This window comes from Pinus tabuliformis, chromosome 3_2 (genome assembly GCF_031772625.1).
Source record: "Pinus tabuliformis cultivar Carrire ecotype Pingquan chromosome 3_2, CPIR1, whole genome shotgun sequence".
NCBI classification, from domain to species: Eukaryota; Viridiplantae; Streptophyta; class Pinopsida; order Pinales; family Pinaceae; genus Pinus; species Pinus tabuliformis.
Window position 1 is genome coordinate 996,978,963 of NC_142302.1, and position 17,935 is coordinate 996,996,897.

Genomic DNA, 17,935 nt, shown 5'->3' on the forward strand with positions numbered 1-17,935 from the left:
TCAGCCGCAAATTTGGCCTTGTGTTTCTCGATGCTTCAATCTACTTCTTGATTCACCTTGTAGATCCACCTGGAACCTACCACTGACTTGTTCTCTAGTCTTGGGACAACTTCCCAAACGTTGTTTCTGACTATGGAATCATATTTCTTTACCATGGCATCAACCCATACTGGCTTCTTCACATCTTCCTCGAATGAGGATGGTTCTGTCTCAACTAGCTCACTCATTAGATCCATGTACCTAGTGTACCGATCTGGTGACCTCCTCTTTCTGCGCTGTGATGTGGGTGCTCCCACTTTCTCTCTAGCATCATGCAATAATCTATGAGCATTCTTGGTGTGCTTCCTTCCATCTCTGGATGAATCTACATGAGTGGGTGCTTTCACTCTCTACTCCTATGCTTGTGGTTGCTCCACATCATATTGAGGTTCTTCCTTTGGAGCCAAAATCTCCTCATTTGCATGTAACTAAAGCTCCCTCTCAAGGGAAAATCTCATGGAATTCCCTTCATCAAACTTCACATCTCTATGAACAATTTTCATCCTATGAGATGGAAGGTACATTCGATAGTTGTGAGGTGTATCAGTGCAACCCACAAAAACGCCCAACTCAATTGTTGGCTCTAGTGTTTTCCTTTCATCCTTGGTAACATGACAGTAAATTGATGAACCAAATATCTTGAAGTGTGACACATCTAGTTTCTTTCCTGGAAAAGCTTCTTCTGGTGTACTCATCTCGAGAATCTAATGAGGACTCTTGTTCTACACATATACAGTTGTTTTGCATGCTTTAGCCCATAAGTACATGTTGTGTTGTACAACAACCCCCCATTTCATAAAATTTTACTTTCAAAACTATAATATGAAATGGGTCCCTTTTAGATTAAATTGGTATCAACTTATCATTCCTCAAAAGTTCCGAAAAGGAACAAAACATTATAAACCTTTTGAGACAATATATAATCGGTCTTATAATAAAAAATGAATAATTCTTTATTATTGCGATAAAGCGATCGCAAGATCGCATATCGCAATAACAAAGGATGCATAACAAAAGACCCATTGGTTTTCCCCGATGCGACAAGTGCGAATAACTATCGAATATCGGGAAGGTAAGCAATCATAACAAAAGGCCCCTCTCTTTACTCCGATGTGATATCGCTATCGGCGATCAGGGAATGTAACATGCATGCAATTAAAAGCCCTCTTCTAAAAGCTCCCGATACGAATTAGCGATATCGCTATCGACAATCGGGGATTCCGTAATGACACCAATATAACTACTTAAACATTCCTCCGATCCTCGATTGCAATAAAGCTAAGCGCGACTTTCAAAAAAGATTGATAAGGCTTAGGTATATTGTGTTAAATTATTATTAAAAGCCTTTCTCTTCCCGATAGTGATTCACTTGCGCCCAACCGCCAAAACATCAAAGCCACGCTTAAATGAATTATTCAGCCAATAAATGATATGATGAGCATTTAAATGATTGAAAGGTTTAAACGGCCAATTAATGGAGAAGTAATGCCAAAATCTCTTCAGAGATTGTATCCGCGGCCACCTTATGTTAATCATCCATTATTCATTGATTGATATAACTCTTTCATATTTGGTTTGCACCACCTATTCTCCGCATTATGTTCATTTTATCTCCTGTGCAGAGCTCCTCCGAAGAAAAAAAATTAGGCCAAATGGGGAAGAAGTCTAAGAAATTTGGAACAGCTTCAGCTTCCGCAGTAACAGGACAGCACACTGCCGATCTGGGACCAAGTAAAAAAGGATTAATCTCAGACACCACATGTCTTGGTCTCGGTAATACTACTTGGCAGAGCATCTATAATCTAGTTGAGGCCGAAGAGCCTTAGGAAACATCAGTACAAGCTACAGTAGACTCGACCCAGAAGTCCGATGCAACCCTAAAGGATTTGGCCGATTCTTACCTACACCGGATAGCGGCTCGAGAGCAAATTCTTCCATACACAGATGTGGTAAGATGGGCAATTGAGGAAATTCCAATTACAAACAGAACATTTTGCACTATCGACGGGAGAGTATTCGGTTCATTTCAACCCGATGATTTGAGACGAATGTACCATTTGCCCGAACCAGAGAAGAAGTATAACAAAGCGTTTCTGGAGAAGTTCAGAGATGAAAATGAGATTGAATCAACACCTATACGGGAATGGAGACAAAACCCAGCGAAACACAAGCATGAGTCCTCGGGTAAGTACTCTGTCGATTCCTTGTGTTCTCCTTATTGTTATGTTGGAGCGATGATGTGTAGGATTTGGGAGTTGCATGATTCCTTAAACTTCACCATAGAGATGGTACCTTTAATGGAAGCAGCATGCAATAGCGAAATAATGGATTGGGGGAATATATTATCTGATAAGTTAGCAACAACTATTCTTGAGTTCAGAAACAAATCCCGCGTTACTGAAAGGTTCATTCCTCCATTTTACTTTAGTGCCTACATCTTAGATACTCTCTATTTTAACTCCGAATTTCCTATGCTGGGGTGGAGATAAACTCCACAGGACCCCATGCCCATTCATATCTATCACCAGAAGTTGTGGAAAGCCCATTATAAACACCACCTATATCAAGTTTGCAATGGATTTATGTTACCCATTTACTATGCAATTTTTGACAAACCTGCTCCTAAGATTTCCTCACAAGCACAGATTGACTTGACAGCCGTAGGAACCTGGTTCGGAGAAGAAAAATTTACATATGTAAGAGTTTTTGGTAGTCATGCCAGGCCTCATGTCCTCCCCTTGTATATACCCGACAAACTATTGGCTCGAGAGATAGCATATCAGCTTACATCCGAAGGAGTTACATAGACTCTGAGGAATAAAAAGAAGCAAGTCTAGCCTCCTTTTCCTCTAAGGAGTGGCGTTTACGCTCTGCATGACTACAAGAATGCAGAGAAAGAAGCAAAAAAGATAAATACACTGAATCTCACCACTCTTCCTAACAGGCGATTTGATCCAAACAAAGTCGTCTATAATGCACTAGAACAGGCAAAACTCACTAAATTTGAACATAAAAATGATGAGTTTGATGACCTATTCTCCTCAACCGAGTCATTATTTCAGGTTCAAGCGCTAGCTAAAATGAGATATCACGACGACGGGTTAGTCGAATTTAACAAACTTAGAGAGCAGAGGTTGCAAACTCTGCCTCTAGATTTGTTAGCCACTGCCCCGATGACACAGTCAAGTGAGCCTGAACAGCGACTTACCAACAAACCTCCTGCTACATCATAAATTTTTTAAGAAGTCCAAAGAAGAGAGCAGGAGGAACTCCAGAGGAAAGAACAAGAGGAAGCGCAGAGGAAAGAACAAGAGAGAATATGTGAAGAGGAACAAAAAATACAGTAGGAGCAGAGCAGTAAAGATGTGAATGTCGATACCAGATTGACCCAAGGTTGCTCCAGGAATGGTAGCAATTCGATTCAATCATAAGCAATCTAGAAAGCTTAAGAGAAACCGATACATCCAAAGCGGTTGATACACAGGATACAGCATCAAAAGAGGATCCAAGCAAAGGAACCAGTGGTCTACCCCCTACTACAGACTTAGAAATAATTCCCAAAGATCCTTCGGATCAAATCATTTTGCAAGTGGAGGATATACCTCCATTGGATGTCTTTTACAGCCCAAAGCACACGGCCGTAGTAAAGCGACAGTGGAAAAGGAGAAGGATTGATCAACCTTCCCCGTTCCCTGAATAGACAGTGACAGCCAACGTAGTTTGGAAGGAGGAGTTCGACCCTTTTGATGACCTAACAAAATTGTCCCAATATGTTGGAGCCTATTCGGCGGCCACCATGGAAAAGGTATCAGAAGTGAGTAATTTGTTAAAAGAAAAAGACCAGGCAATCGCTTTGTTACAAGCACAGCTATTGGAGGCACAGCAGAAAGTAGAACAATTAGAACAGCAATTGTCCACGCAACAACAGTTAAATAATCAATTGAAAAAGCAGTTGCATGAAGAGAAACAAAGCGTGGATTCGAGTGCGATTCAGAAACAGAAAGAACTATCGGAGGAATTAGCAAAATTGAAGACAATGAATGAACAGATGGTAAAGACAAAATATGAGCAAATTTCTCAATTATCAGGTCAAATAGAGAAGTTCAAGAGTCTTCTATAGCCTGCCGATTCCAGAGCAGAAGCACTACAGATTAATAAGGCACTGATAACACAGATAAGATTATTGTGTCATAAAATTGCTCAAGTTGAACCCCTGTGTGACATAACAGCATCAATAATCGATAAATCAGTCGATGGTAGACAAGACTTCGAGCAGGCTGATGAGACCTTAACAAATTTTATTGATTGGCAGGACACTAATGAGGGATAGGCAGCAAAATTTGCCTAAAATCATAGAATCCCATAAAGAAATTTTATTTATGGAGTGGCAGTCCCAATTGATGAAGGCAGACAGAGCAGTTTCTAGATGCAAATTATCCACAAGTAATTTGATTGAATTAATTAACGATACTCTCTATTTATCTAATATGATCTCTCAGTGTACACCAGGTAAATTACTATCGGCCAAAATATTGGAGCAATCATGTTATCAAGAGCTAGAAAAGAACGGGAGATTGATCCCAGGTATTAAAAGTTTAACTTGGGACACCTATTGGTTGTTCCAAGTAAAACCATAGAGCCAGAGAGCCGCCCTCAAGTGCCTAACAGATGCAATCCGGTGTATCATTCTCGATATACACGATGCCACCTATGCTGCTCAACTCAATTCTCGTCTCAGCCGCCCTCAAGAAGTGGAACTGATGCTAGCGATATGCCAACTCAAGTCGAAAGGCAAACAGCCAGAGTGATGAATCATGTTGCCGACTACCAGATTGCTTTGGGGGAGATATTCAAGATCAAGTTGTACCAATTTAGTAGCACTTTAATTTTGTAGTTAGTTTGTTTAATTAAGTATTTATAGACCCTTTCATGTATTTAGAAAGGGTCGTAATCTTTTGTATATGACTTGAACTTGAAGTTGCACTACTGTACTTCAGGCATATTTTTTTATAAAGACTCGGCCAATTATTCCAATTTTGATAACGAAGCTTTTATGTGGATGTGCACTACTACCTTTATTTAAAAGTATTTCTGAGTCGGAAGAAGGAATTTGAACTGCGATTGATGTTGGGAATGATTTGCAACTCATATGGTACTACTATCTATGTCTGAATTCATTCTTTTTATGTGAATTGTTATTTGATCAATCTTGCTATTACTGAATATATGCATGTGTTTTAACAGCATTCTTTATACTTTCCACTATTGGATGTTTACAGCGTGCTTTTCTTTTAATCATACACATGTATCAGTATTATAAAAAGATAAGTGTAACAATGTTTTATTAATTACTTTGTTCAACTATTTGAACAAAGCAATTATTATATGAATGAATGTCTATGTTTATTGAATAGAGACATCTATATGCCTATTGATGAACAAAGATCATCAAACGTTGCACTTAAGAATAGAAGCTTCTCGGGATAGAATAGTCATTTGTATTTCCGCTTTTAGACTAAGTCATCCATTCATTATCACTTATTAGAAAACCAGTCACTTATCCATCCCTTTTTATTCATTACTAGGAAACTGGTCCCATTATATCCAGTCGGAGCCACCATCCCAAACGGAAAAGGAGCTGTATTAAGGTCCAGACCGGGTGGTTATCCCCCGATGTTGATGCAATGATTTTCGAGGCATCAACAGTACAATGGTAGGCCTTGATCATGAACCATCGCCCATGCAACTCCCTCAATACTTACGTTATTCCTCTCATCCACCCCAACTATTGTGGGTTATGGGGTGCTATCAACTCCCGTCGAATGCCTTCTGATGCACAGAAGCTCTTGAACTCATTCAACAAATATTCACCATCGTTATCGCTCTTAAGAGCCTTCACTTTCCTGCCAGTATCTTTATCAATAAGTTCTTTAAATTCAAAAAAAATGGAGAATGTTTGGCCTCTCTTCTGCATTAATAAAATCTAGCTCTTACGTGAGAAATCATCTACAAATATAAAATAATACTTGTGCTTGGTTATGGAAGCTATTGAGAAATGTCTACACACATCTAAGTGAACTCTTTCAAGGAGTTCTTGTGCTCTACTTTCCTTATCATGAAAGGTGGATTTGGTATACTTTCCCATTGTAGATCTTTTGCATGTATCTCGTTGCTCTAGTGTACCCTTGGGAAGTCCTATAGAAATCTGTTGCATGATCTTCAAAGCTCCATGATGCAAATGGCCAATTATCCTATGCCATAATTCACCGATGTCTTGGCTCTGCACCTTCTCTGCTTTCATGATCAAAGAAGCACGATCTTCTACATCCAATTTGTATAGGCTCTTCACCCAAACCCTGATCTGCTTCACTTATCCTATGGAGATATGTCTAAGGAAATCCTTTCCTTTGCTAAATATCATAGTGTAGCCACATTCTTCCAACATAGCAATTGAAACTAAATTCTTCTTCAGACCTGGAACATACATGACATATTTTAATGTGAGAGGAGAACGAAACTCCCTCTAAAAAGTAACTATATCGATACTAGTTGTGTTATACCTTCCATCATCTCCCATTCGATGTGCATCTAGAGGTACTTCTCCTCTAATTCACTGAAAAATTATATGTTTCACGTCATATGGAATGAGGCTCCACTATCTATATACCATACACTACCCATCACCGAAGTCACCATGCATGCAATGAGTGTGAAATCCAACTTGATTTTTGAAGCTAGAGCTTCACCTGTTGCTCCTCTTGGGGGCTTCTTGTCAGCCTTCTTGTGCAGACACTTTGTGGGATAGTGTCCCAGCTCATGAAAGTGAAAACATTTAATCTTCTACAAGTCTTTCTTCTTGCCCACTTGACCAAAATCTCCTTTGGATTGGGATTTCTTCCCTTTCCCTTTATTTGCATTTCCATCCAAGGCATATTTATCCTCATCATCATGCATGGATGAGGTTCCATCTCTGTTGTTCTGCCTTGTCTCTTATTACACCAAGTCGGACCATAATCGCTCCCAATTTGGTATCTTCTCCCTCCCACTTACTGAATCCTCGTAGTTGTGCCAACTCTTTGGAAGGCCTAAAAGTGTTAGGCTTACCATATCATCTTCAACAACTATAATACAAACACTCCCAAGTTCATCCCAACATTGGGTAAACCTGCTCAGGTTGTGGTATTGTGTAACCCTTCTCCATCTTGATTTTCCAAAGTTTTTGCTTCAATGCGAGCTTCTTGTGGTCACTGTTGTTCTGAAACAAGTCTATCGATGCTTTCCACATTGCATATGGGGTATCCTTCCCATGGAGATTCAAGAAAATATGATCTCAAACTCCTTCTAGCATGATCCTCCTCACATTAACCACACTTTTCTTCCACTCTGCTATATCTTGAGCATCAGTTGTTGGTTGCTTAGGAATATCATTGTCAATGAATTCCTTCCGCCCATTATCTTCCAACACTAAAAATTCGATTTACTTGCAAAGACAAACTTGAATTCTTATCTTCTATTGTGGTTCCTTCTCTAATGCCATGTATAAATTCCTTATAGATTCAAATTTCTTATGTAATATGCCAAAACAAAATGCTTGAATCTACTTTACTCATCAATGGAAACAATTAATCGATCTAGAAATCACAAAACATGAGACAAGATTCAATCACTATGCTCAGAGATTTCTCTAAGGGGAAATCTTGCTGCTCAAAGCCCTTCCTATCTGTATATTTCATTAGATCAAAAAATAAAGAAGAAAATACAATGCTTGTTCAACTTGAACAATCTCTACACAAGTACAATCTATATCACTACCTCACAAGCTGACTCTGGCCAATACTAAGCCAATTTTTCTACCTACCAAGCTTCTATTTCCTTGTGTTGTTTCCTTGGAAATTAGCCCTTTATTAACTAGGGAAATTCCCAATTAGAATTGCACGCTCCCTATAGGCCCTTCTCTGACTACATGCACCACTTGTACAACTCGGAAAAAAATACAAATGATAGTACACTACCCTTGAACTCCAATCTCAACTAGGTAACTTGAATTTCATTCATGCATGAGTTAATTATTGTTGATTTACCAGTTAACTGGTTGAACACATGAAGTTGCACCCCACTGCTAGACCTGCTACTAGTTCCTCCAATAGTTTAACTGAATTAACTCTGTTTAACTAGATTAAACTATTAAAACTCTAATTAAACTCAACGTAGTCTCCTAAAATTTAGGATCCACTCTACATGACTCAAATTAGGCCCTGAACTCAAATTAACTGAGCCAACTAAGTGAAATTAACTTAGTTAACTCATTCTTGTTGTCTTGTGATGTGGAATTACAATTTTCTCCTAATTTAATTCAAGGGAAAATTAAATCAGGATTTTCTTGTTGCCATTTTCAACACAAAAGACTTTGACAGAAGTTATGAAGTTCTATCATTAGACTAACTTGAAGAAAGAGGTGGTAGATGTTTTTGCTAGATGTTTAGATTATTAGTAGGTGAAAGTTGAGTGTAAGCACCCAGTTAGTTTGTTACAATTGATTTTGATTCCAAAATGGAAATGGGAGGTCATTTCCATGGACTTCATTACAAGTTTGTCGAGGACATCAAAGCATCATGATTCCATCATGGTTGTGGTTGACAGGTTGAGTAAGGTAGCTCACTTCATTGCAGTGAATTCTACTAATTCATCTAGTGAGGTAGCTAAGATCTTCATAAGGGAGATGTTGACATTGCATGGTGTTCCCAAGAAGATTATATGAGACAGAGATGCCAAGTTCACTTCTAGGTTTTGTCTAGAGTTATTTGAAGGTTTGGGGACATAGTTGGATTTCAGTACATCTTATCATCCGCAGACAGATGGATAGACAAAGAAGGTTAACAAGATTCTTAAGGATATGTTGAGGATGTATGACATGCATCAATAGAGGAAGCGGGAGGAGTATCTTCCACTGGTGGTGTTTGTATATAATAATGGGTATCAAGAATCCTTGAGGATGAGTCCATTTGAGGCTATTTATGGGCAGAGTTGTAATACTCCTATCAGTTGGAGTGATCTAGTGAACAGGTTGTTGATTGGAGTAGATATTTTAGTTGAGATGGAAAAAGATATGTAGGTTATCAAAAGGAATTTGAAGGAATCATAGGATAGTTAGAAGAGTTATGCAGATCATCATAGAGCATTCAAGTAGTTTCAGGTTGGGGAGCATGTGTACTTGTGCATCAATCCCAAGAGTATCTCCTTGAGGATTGGATCAACTGCTAAGTGAGAACCTTGGCATTATGGGCCTTTTGAGATCCTTGAGAGGGTTGGACTAGCGGCCTATAGACTTTCACTACCGCCAACAGTGAAAGTCCATATGTTTTCCATGTTTCATTATTTAAGAAGTATGACTAGGATGATGATCATGTGATTGATTGGTTTGTATTGCAAGTGGAACCAGAGGGATAATTCCACCATAACCTCAATGAATTTTGTAGCAGAAACATCTCATGCTCTAGGATATGTTGGTTGGGCAGATATGTTTGATGTATGTGTTTTGGTTTATATTTATATATGCATATGTTTATTGTAAATACTACAATGAGATGTGTTATAAAGCTCCAATAAGTAGTATGGTGTTATGATTTCAGCAGTTTGGTATGTTGTAAATGTTGCATCAAGTTGTGTTATAAAGCTCCATTGGAAACATGTGTTTCTTGATTATAAGCATCATTGAACGTTGAGGGCAGTGTTCCCCCAATGGAAGAGGTTTGTAACACCCCTTGGTTTATTTTCTATGTAAAGAAAATAAGACCAAGGTCATGGGACATGTATTCTAAGCTGAATGTTGGGAAAAACACTTTATTGGGCATCGCTTGTGATTAATTAATGGCTATGGAAATTAGCAAAGGAAAAGAGGCAATAATTGGCATTTATTTATGAAAATAAAGGAAAATAGCAAAAAAGGAAGGTGAAAAGACACATATTTGGATGCAAGGAAATTAGAGGAAAAATTAAGTTAAATGAGGAAAATAGAGGCCTTAATGATAAAAAGGCTTCATAGAATCAGTTCACAACTTTTGTCAGTTAAGCTTTTGTCAGTTCAGTTTTGGGGTTGTCTCATTCTCTCATACTCTTGCACACCTAGAGCATTCTTGGAGCATGATTGGAGCACTCTAGTATTCACTTGGATTTGGAGAAAGAAGGTAAAGAAAAGTAAGGAAGCGCAAGGAGATAGTGGGATCAAAAACTACAACTGGATTGCTTTGCAAGTAATATGTTCCATATGTTCTTTCCTTGCTAATTTTTAGATGCATGATATATGCATGTGATTCCTTGTTTGTGTGTTGTCATTGGCATGGAGATTTGCTTGTATTGACATGGTTTTAGCCTTTCCTTTCCATTTCCTAATCAGCCATGGTGTTATGGGTTTTTCACTTGTTTTTTTATGATTGGTGCTCAGGTTCTCGATGGTTATGGGTTGGAACAAATGCTCTGGAATCCCTGGAATAGCTTGGGTTGAGTTACTAGTTCCCAGAGTTGTAGATTGGGAAAAATTCTCTAGAACCCTTGGTGGGTTGAGTTACTAGTCCTTGGATCCACTGTTGGAAAAAATTCTCTAGAGCCATGTAAGGTTATGGGTTGAGTTAGTAGTTCCTAGAGCCTAGGACAGCTTGTGTTGAGACCGATCTAGTTCATGTTAGTGATTTTCAAACCATAGAGGTGGAATCACTGTGGTTGAGGGTTGAGGTGATTTGGCCTCTAGATGCCTTGGTTAGTTTTGTCTTAGTTTATTCCATGAGATCCCACATTCATTCTTGGAATATGGAGCGGTGGTGATTGGATGAAAGAGAAATTTGGTTCAGCCTAATCTATGGTCAGGTGGTACGTGGAAGTCCCTGAATTGGTTGGCATTTTCATATGTTAATAAGAGTTATTTTCCTATTGTGTTCTATGAGCATTTGTTGTGATTATGCTTGTGATATTATGGTTGATTTTCCATGGTTTCCATTTTGTTTATATGTTGGTTATATTTTGGTTATATGATGTAATCTATCTATGGATCTTCACATGTTTTGATAATTTATTGAATGGTTTATGAATGCATGGACTAACGAGCGTTATTTCAGCTAGTTAGAGAGAGCACATAACCTTCTTGATGATTCTCATATGAAGACTAATAGTTTATGATCAGATATGCATTCATGACCTATAGCTTATATGTTTACCATATGTTTGTTGAAATGTTTATTGTGGATTAAGCAGTCTAGGTCAAGTTCTTGCTTCAATTTTGAATGTTAGCATTGTCATCATGTTATTCATGATTCTACAAAGTTTCAAATAGTTCTAGGTAATGGTATGGAGATTAGCCTGAAAAAAGTGGCTCAGATCTCAGAACCGTTCGCACTGAACTAGAGGATTTAGGTCATAACCACATGGAAGCAGGCTTCCGTGTGTAGTTGGGACCTCATAAATGTACTCTTTCCTTGTTGTGTGTGTGGTTGGGACCTCATAAATGTACTCTTTCCTTGTCGTGTGTGTGGTTGGGGTGCAAGGTCAAAGAAAAATGATTCTAGCTCAGGGATTGATCACCTAGGGTGGTTGTTCAACTCCTAAGTGACATGTAGTCCCTGTAGGATGTTTGTAAGTGTTCATTTTGTAGGCCCTAGTTACTTAACTATAATTTGGATGTTGGGTTAGGTCATGTTGACACTCATCTCATGTTTAGCTTGGAAAGCTTGTGAATTTGGGTAAATATGGGAGGAGGCGGTTAAAGAAGAAAGAGAGACTAAATTTGAAAACATCATTATAACCCTTCAAGAGGAGTTGAGAAAAAGATTGGATGTTTTGGATATACCTTGGTTGCAAACTATAAGAAGGCTTTTGGATGAATTGAATAACAAGTTGAAGGAGAAAGATAAAATTATTGAAAATTTAAAGGTTGGATTTGAAAATAAACTAAAAGAGGAGCAAGATAATCATAAATCACAAGTAGCATAATATAACAAAATAGAAACCAAATTGAATAAGACGTGTTGTTGGCTTATTGGGGCTTGTCCCAGGTTCAGAAGTGAATTATCCAGGCAAATACTGGTACTACTGGCCCTTTCGGCAACAGTCCACGGAGCACGGACTCAGGTCTTACCCGAAGTAGTATGGGGGGGTTCTAGAACCAAGTTTCTGCACCCTGGGGATGTCTGATATGAGATGATTGGCTCACGGTCCAACCTTCACACTTACTGGGCTACGCACACCTGTGGGCTCCCTGCACCCTATGATGCAGTCTTTGTGTAGTTCTAGCCGCAACGCAACCCGTGTTATTTACCCAAGTCTTCCTTAATTAGGCTCTGTTAGCTGATTACTTCGAATATTTTCAGATGTAAGCATTCATACAAGTATTTATCAATTGTACGTAGTAAATAAACAAAGTAAAAGTAATGCATAACACCAAAATACAGATCCAAGAACAGATACACAGAGTAACCTTCTCTTTATTCACTTTCAATCCCAATTACAGACCCGACTCCGCCCTGTGCACTTAGCTGCAGGGGTCCGCACACTCAACTTCGGATTCTACTAGGCCTCTACGCACTCATCTGTATAGCCTCCTACTACTACTATGACCAAGTACACTTTAGATCCACCTCTACGCTCTAACCATGCCTTCGCATTTTCTCTCTATTCTTACTTATCTTTACACTTAGAGCCTCACTATATTTATACAATCCCATGGTCCGCGGACCATGGGTAGGCCGACACATCTTTACATTAAATTACAATATTTTAGGGCGGACAACCCTATGGCTCATCCTAGACTTTGCACTCCGCGCCCGCAATTCACGGATTCTTACAATATAATGGACCAAAACTTGGGCTTTGAGCCCCAAAACCATGCTGCGGGGGATCCCATGCCCAACAGGCCCCCAACACAATCATCGTGACTCGTCCCGAGTCACTCTACTGGTGCGGCGATCTTGGCACGGAGCCCCTCCAACTGTGCCTGTGTTGCACGAAGGTCCGCAGCGCACTGTTCTGTCGTCTGCTGGATCTGCTCTACTCTTTCAGCTGAATGCTCGCTGTCAGGGGCAAATCCCTATCTTAAGGCATGCATCACCTTCATCTGTGTGAGCTTCCCTTCGATGTCAGCAGTGATGAGAAAGGCCTCATCAACCCAAGGCTAGACGCGCGCTTTAATTACTGCCTCTTTCTGTCATGCGGCATCCATCTGTTCCTTCAATGCCTTCGCCTGTTGTAGCTTCGCCAGTCATTGGGTCAGGATAACTATCTGCATCGTTCCACTGACACTGTCATATTACACTTGAAGCTCTCGTGCCTCTATTTCCAAGCGTTGTATGGTGGGGTCCTCCTGGAAGGAAGTGAGGACCGCGAAGGATTCTTCCAACATAGTTGTATAGGTCTGCACTGCCTGTCCTATTTCCTCCAACCCTTTTTGGATAGCGCCAGTGCACTATTCCTAACTTCCAGGGGCGTGGATTACTACACCTTTAATCGCAGTTCAGCAATCTGAAGGTTTAGGTCCAGTTGTATCCTTGTTGCTTCCTCATTTACCTCGCGGAATCCACTGGCCAATTTGTGAATTCGCACTTCTACTGGGAGATCTGTCGGGACAAGCAATTCCAGGATAGTTCTGTAAGCATCGTCCACCACCTGCGCCACTCCTTGAGTCTACGAAACGAGTTCATCACACTGTCGGCTGAGTTGTTCCACATTGATTTTCTATTCACTTAATGCTTGTAGTGCACGGCCTTCTCTAGTGCGGAGCTCGGCTATGATCTCATCCTGTAACTGCTACAGGGTTTCTCACGAAAGGGCAGCCAAGTTTAAACCCAACCCCTTAATCCTACCCACCGCAGCTCGGTCAACTTTGTTTGTTGCCGCTAACATGCCCTTGAGGAACACGAAAGTGTTGGTCATTTAGGCACGCAGCATCTGTTCCGTCATTGATGTACCTGTTGCGACATATGGGGCCATCATTCCTGTTTGTGAAGGTTGCACCTGTAGGCCATGTAACTACATTCGTAGTGCCCCCAATGCAGTGTTCTAATCCATCATCACCTCTTGGAGCGTGTCCTGAGTGACATCGCAAACCGTTTCACCAATGTCAAAAAGATCACCTTCTGTGAGTGTGATTGGGTCAATGGACGTCTTGGATGCCTTAGTCTTCTTTCTGGGAACCGATTTCTCAAGGACGTACGGCTGTTTCAACTGCTGCGAGGTGGTTTCCTAATCCGCGCGCTCTTCGTCCAGGTCGGTTTCCTCAGCCCCCTGCCCTATGGACATTTCATGGCCCCCCTCAGCCGCTACTGTTGTTGTTTCTGTTGTCTGCATTGCTGCTGCTGTATCGGCCGTCTTCTGCTCTGCTGCTGCTTCTACTGCACTTGTTCCTGGCACCTCTTTTCGACCAGCTGCGCGATGTGCAGCTTGGCGTCCTTCTTTCTTTGCTGAGCTGCGGCCTTCTCCATTCCTGCCAAGTCCGGGGTGCGCCACTCCGGAGGCCATGTTTCCAATGCTATGAAGATAGTGTCATCAGTAGCAATAAATGGAAGCTTCGTCCATCACTTTGCTGGATCCTTCTACGCCCGGACATGAATGTTGTGCATTTCTGCTTTAAACTTTGCAAAGCTCTGCAGAGTGGTGTACACTGTGGGAGACAACAATGGTCATCTATTGATCCACATTCAGATGCTTGCCTCCATCAGCACCCAAAAAACCTTGCTCGCATGAACACGCTTTGCATCCTTCGTCGCCCAGAGAAAAGTGTACTTCACGGCCTCAGGTAGGTCCTAGTCGATAGGCAGGAACTGGCCCTCTACTGGTAGTTCGCCTGCTACCAACAAGATGGATAAGAGAAACCACACGTGGTGGAAGGTCTTACCATGCTCTTGGGCCTCCTTGTAGTTTATCAAAAATTCCTCACAGAGGAACTCAGCGCAGTTGAACTACACGCCCTCTGTGCACTGTTCGGCCAGTGCAACCACAGGCGCTGGTACTTCATCTGTGCAACACTTCTGCATTAATTTTCCATCCAGGAGCTGGGTGGTGACGCGCATGCCTTTGTCCTTGATGCTTGCAATTGCATAACCGCACTTCTTCTTTTCCAGCTTATATTTGGTTTTCATGGCTTCTGTGAGAGCCAAATCACTGCATTTACCAGCTATTTCCCTGAGGTCCCTTCCCTTACTGGGAAGCTGAGAAATCCTGTGAATGAGTTCCGCCGTGATGGGAATAGGCTCCTCTAGCCATAGATACCCATCATGCACCAGGCACAACAATTTCCTAATGACAAAAATGGTGATGGGAACGCGGTAAAAGTGGGGTATCCATCGTAGATGAAGTATCCCGGCTTTCTCCACACTATGAAGCCATTTTCGCGGCTCCAACGTGATCACTGGCCCCTCCACCTTCTGTTTCATCAAGCTTTCCGTCGCCAAGTGTGGGAACTTCTCGCTGTCTGCGAGGTCCCAATCTTCGAATTTCAGGGTACGCACCCGTCCAAGAGGCGAACCTTCAAAAGTAATGCCGTCAAGGAGGAGCGGGGTCTAGAGTGCACTTTTCATGGCCTCCAGGTCTTTGGCCACCTTAACTTTCCCCTTCCATAGAGGGACGTACATGGGTAACTTTGTTGCAGAAGGCATTAGTAGGACATCCTCCTCCTCATCGTCTTGCACCTCTATCTGATCAATTAGCACCTCTAATTCTTCCTCCTCTTCATCGAATTCAATGGTCACAGCTTTGCCTTTTTCTTCCATTGACAATTTACCGAACCGTGGGTTTCTTTGGGATACACGGACTGGTCCCATAGTCTGCTTATCTTTCTTCAGTTGTGGCGTCCGTGGCAATTTTGGAACTTCTGGCGCAAGCACCGCATCTTCGGTCTCCTCATGGACCATATGGGGCTCCGCGGCCTCACTAGCGATATCTTCGGCAAATCGAACTCCTGGTCTGGTAGCAGTTATCGCGTTTACACGGGATATGTTCTATCGTGTACTCAAAGGTGGTAAGAGTGCTCAGCACTCAATGCTCTGTAATCGCTCAAATCTCAAACAACCAAGTGTTGTCTCGTGGCTATCCCTTGGGGTTTTATAGCATCTTTTGAATTTGAATTTGATCATTCCCCCCACTTCTAAGTCATTAATGCCTTCTTGGTGGCATATCGTCCCAAATCTAGCTCTTAATTCATGTCTTAATTGCTCGCCGTCCGCTCCTCTTTGTCTTAAATTGGACACCTTGTCATGAACAGTGACGCCAACGGTCACCTCCCAGCCTACATGTGTGGCAGCACAGCCCCTTATGCGCGAACGCGACCCCTGTGACATAATGATCCTGCGGACAACCTCCTTATTGTACAGTTCCCACACAGACTCTTTTATAGTCCCACACTCTCTTTCAACTGCTTGGAGCACTAAGATTGTGCTTCTGACCGCTAGTCAGGTGGTCGCACCACCTATGCGAGACTTCAATTCACCATCCAACTTAGTCTGTGGGCACTCCTCAATTATGCTCGTGATAGTCAATGCCGCGCATTCTTCCTTATGCGGTGCGCTCCCTTGGTTACTTTGTTTGGTAAGGTGTGGGTTCAACCATGGTAGTAGAGTCACAAATTCTCAGCGACAATCTTCTAACGCAGTAGTATGGTTGTCCATATCTTCTCTTGTCCTTCTTATTTTATTGACGAGACATGCTTACGCGATTTTGTTTTCCAGTTTTCTGATTTCCGCGTCCATTAACATGCCTTTCTTCCTTAGTCGTACCCGATCCTCTTCAAGTTCGCGAAGCTTAAGGTTCCCTCACCGGATGGCTTCCTGAATCCTCATATGTTCACCCTCTCGTAGTTGCATAATTCCTTCATCCTGGTCCTCACGTACTATCCCATCTGTGGGAGTTATGGCGTGAGGATTCCTTTCCTCCACAATTACAGTCTCGACTCTTCCTCAACTTTGGAATCATCTCCGTGTTCAGGTTTTTGTACATGGCCCTATAGGCCCATCGAACTGCTGGCACGCACAATTCCCAATCAGTTCGTCTCACCCGGTGAACCCTGTTCAGGACTCCACATACCCTATTTAATGCTTCTGCGTGGACCATTTGAGGTCTGCATTTCCTTTCTTGCTGCTGCGTCATGTTCCGATTTTTTATCCTAAGTTTGGGGTGTGCTTGTGTGGGTTGCACAACACATGTCTATACCCATCGAGACAAGTGGGTGCGTAAGTTGCTCCATTGTGGCTGATCGACTCTTGTTCGAGGCTGGGGGCTTCCAAACCGTAGGCATATCATACTTCTACATCCATGCCAGTCCTCAAAATTGCCTTGATGTGTACCCCACCATCGTGCGAGCATTGCGCGCAGTGCCCACTTCAACGCATCGAACGTTGTTTTTCTGGTACTACGCTTTCAAATTTACTCAGGAATTCATCTACCGCTGTCATTCCATCATATGTCGGTAGCTCTCTTTCCTATGTTGTCACGCAACACAGTGATCTAACCATCATGTTGCAATTCAATGTTGTCACTTCGTGCAACCGATTCTGCCATCGTTCTACTTCTTCGTCTGAATCTGAAGTGCAGGAGCTTTCACGCTCCCACGAGATCCTCCCATCTGCAGTTGGATTCACCCAATCTTGGTCTTACGCAGTTATCTTGTAAGTACAATCAAGATCATCGTCACTATAATGGTCACACACTGGTTCAGTGTAGCGCGCTCCCTCGGCTGGTTCCAATGGGACTACTACATGTAGTGAATTTTTCTCGAAGATCATTTTGCACTTCTTCAGGTTGATGACTCCGTTCATCTCAGTGGCCCAATCTATTCCTAACAGCGTGGGATAGGTATTGTTGTCATCAACAATCTCTATTACTTCAAAATCCGCCTACGCGCTTGCACCTTCAATGTCAACTG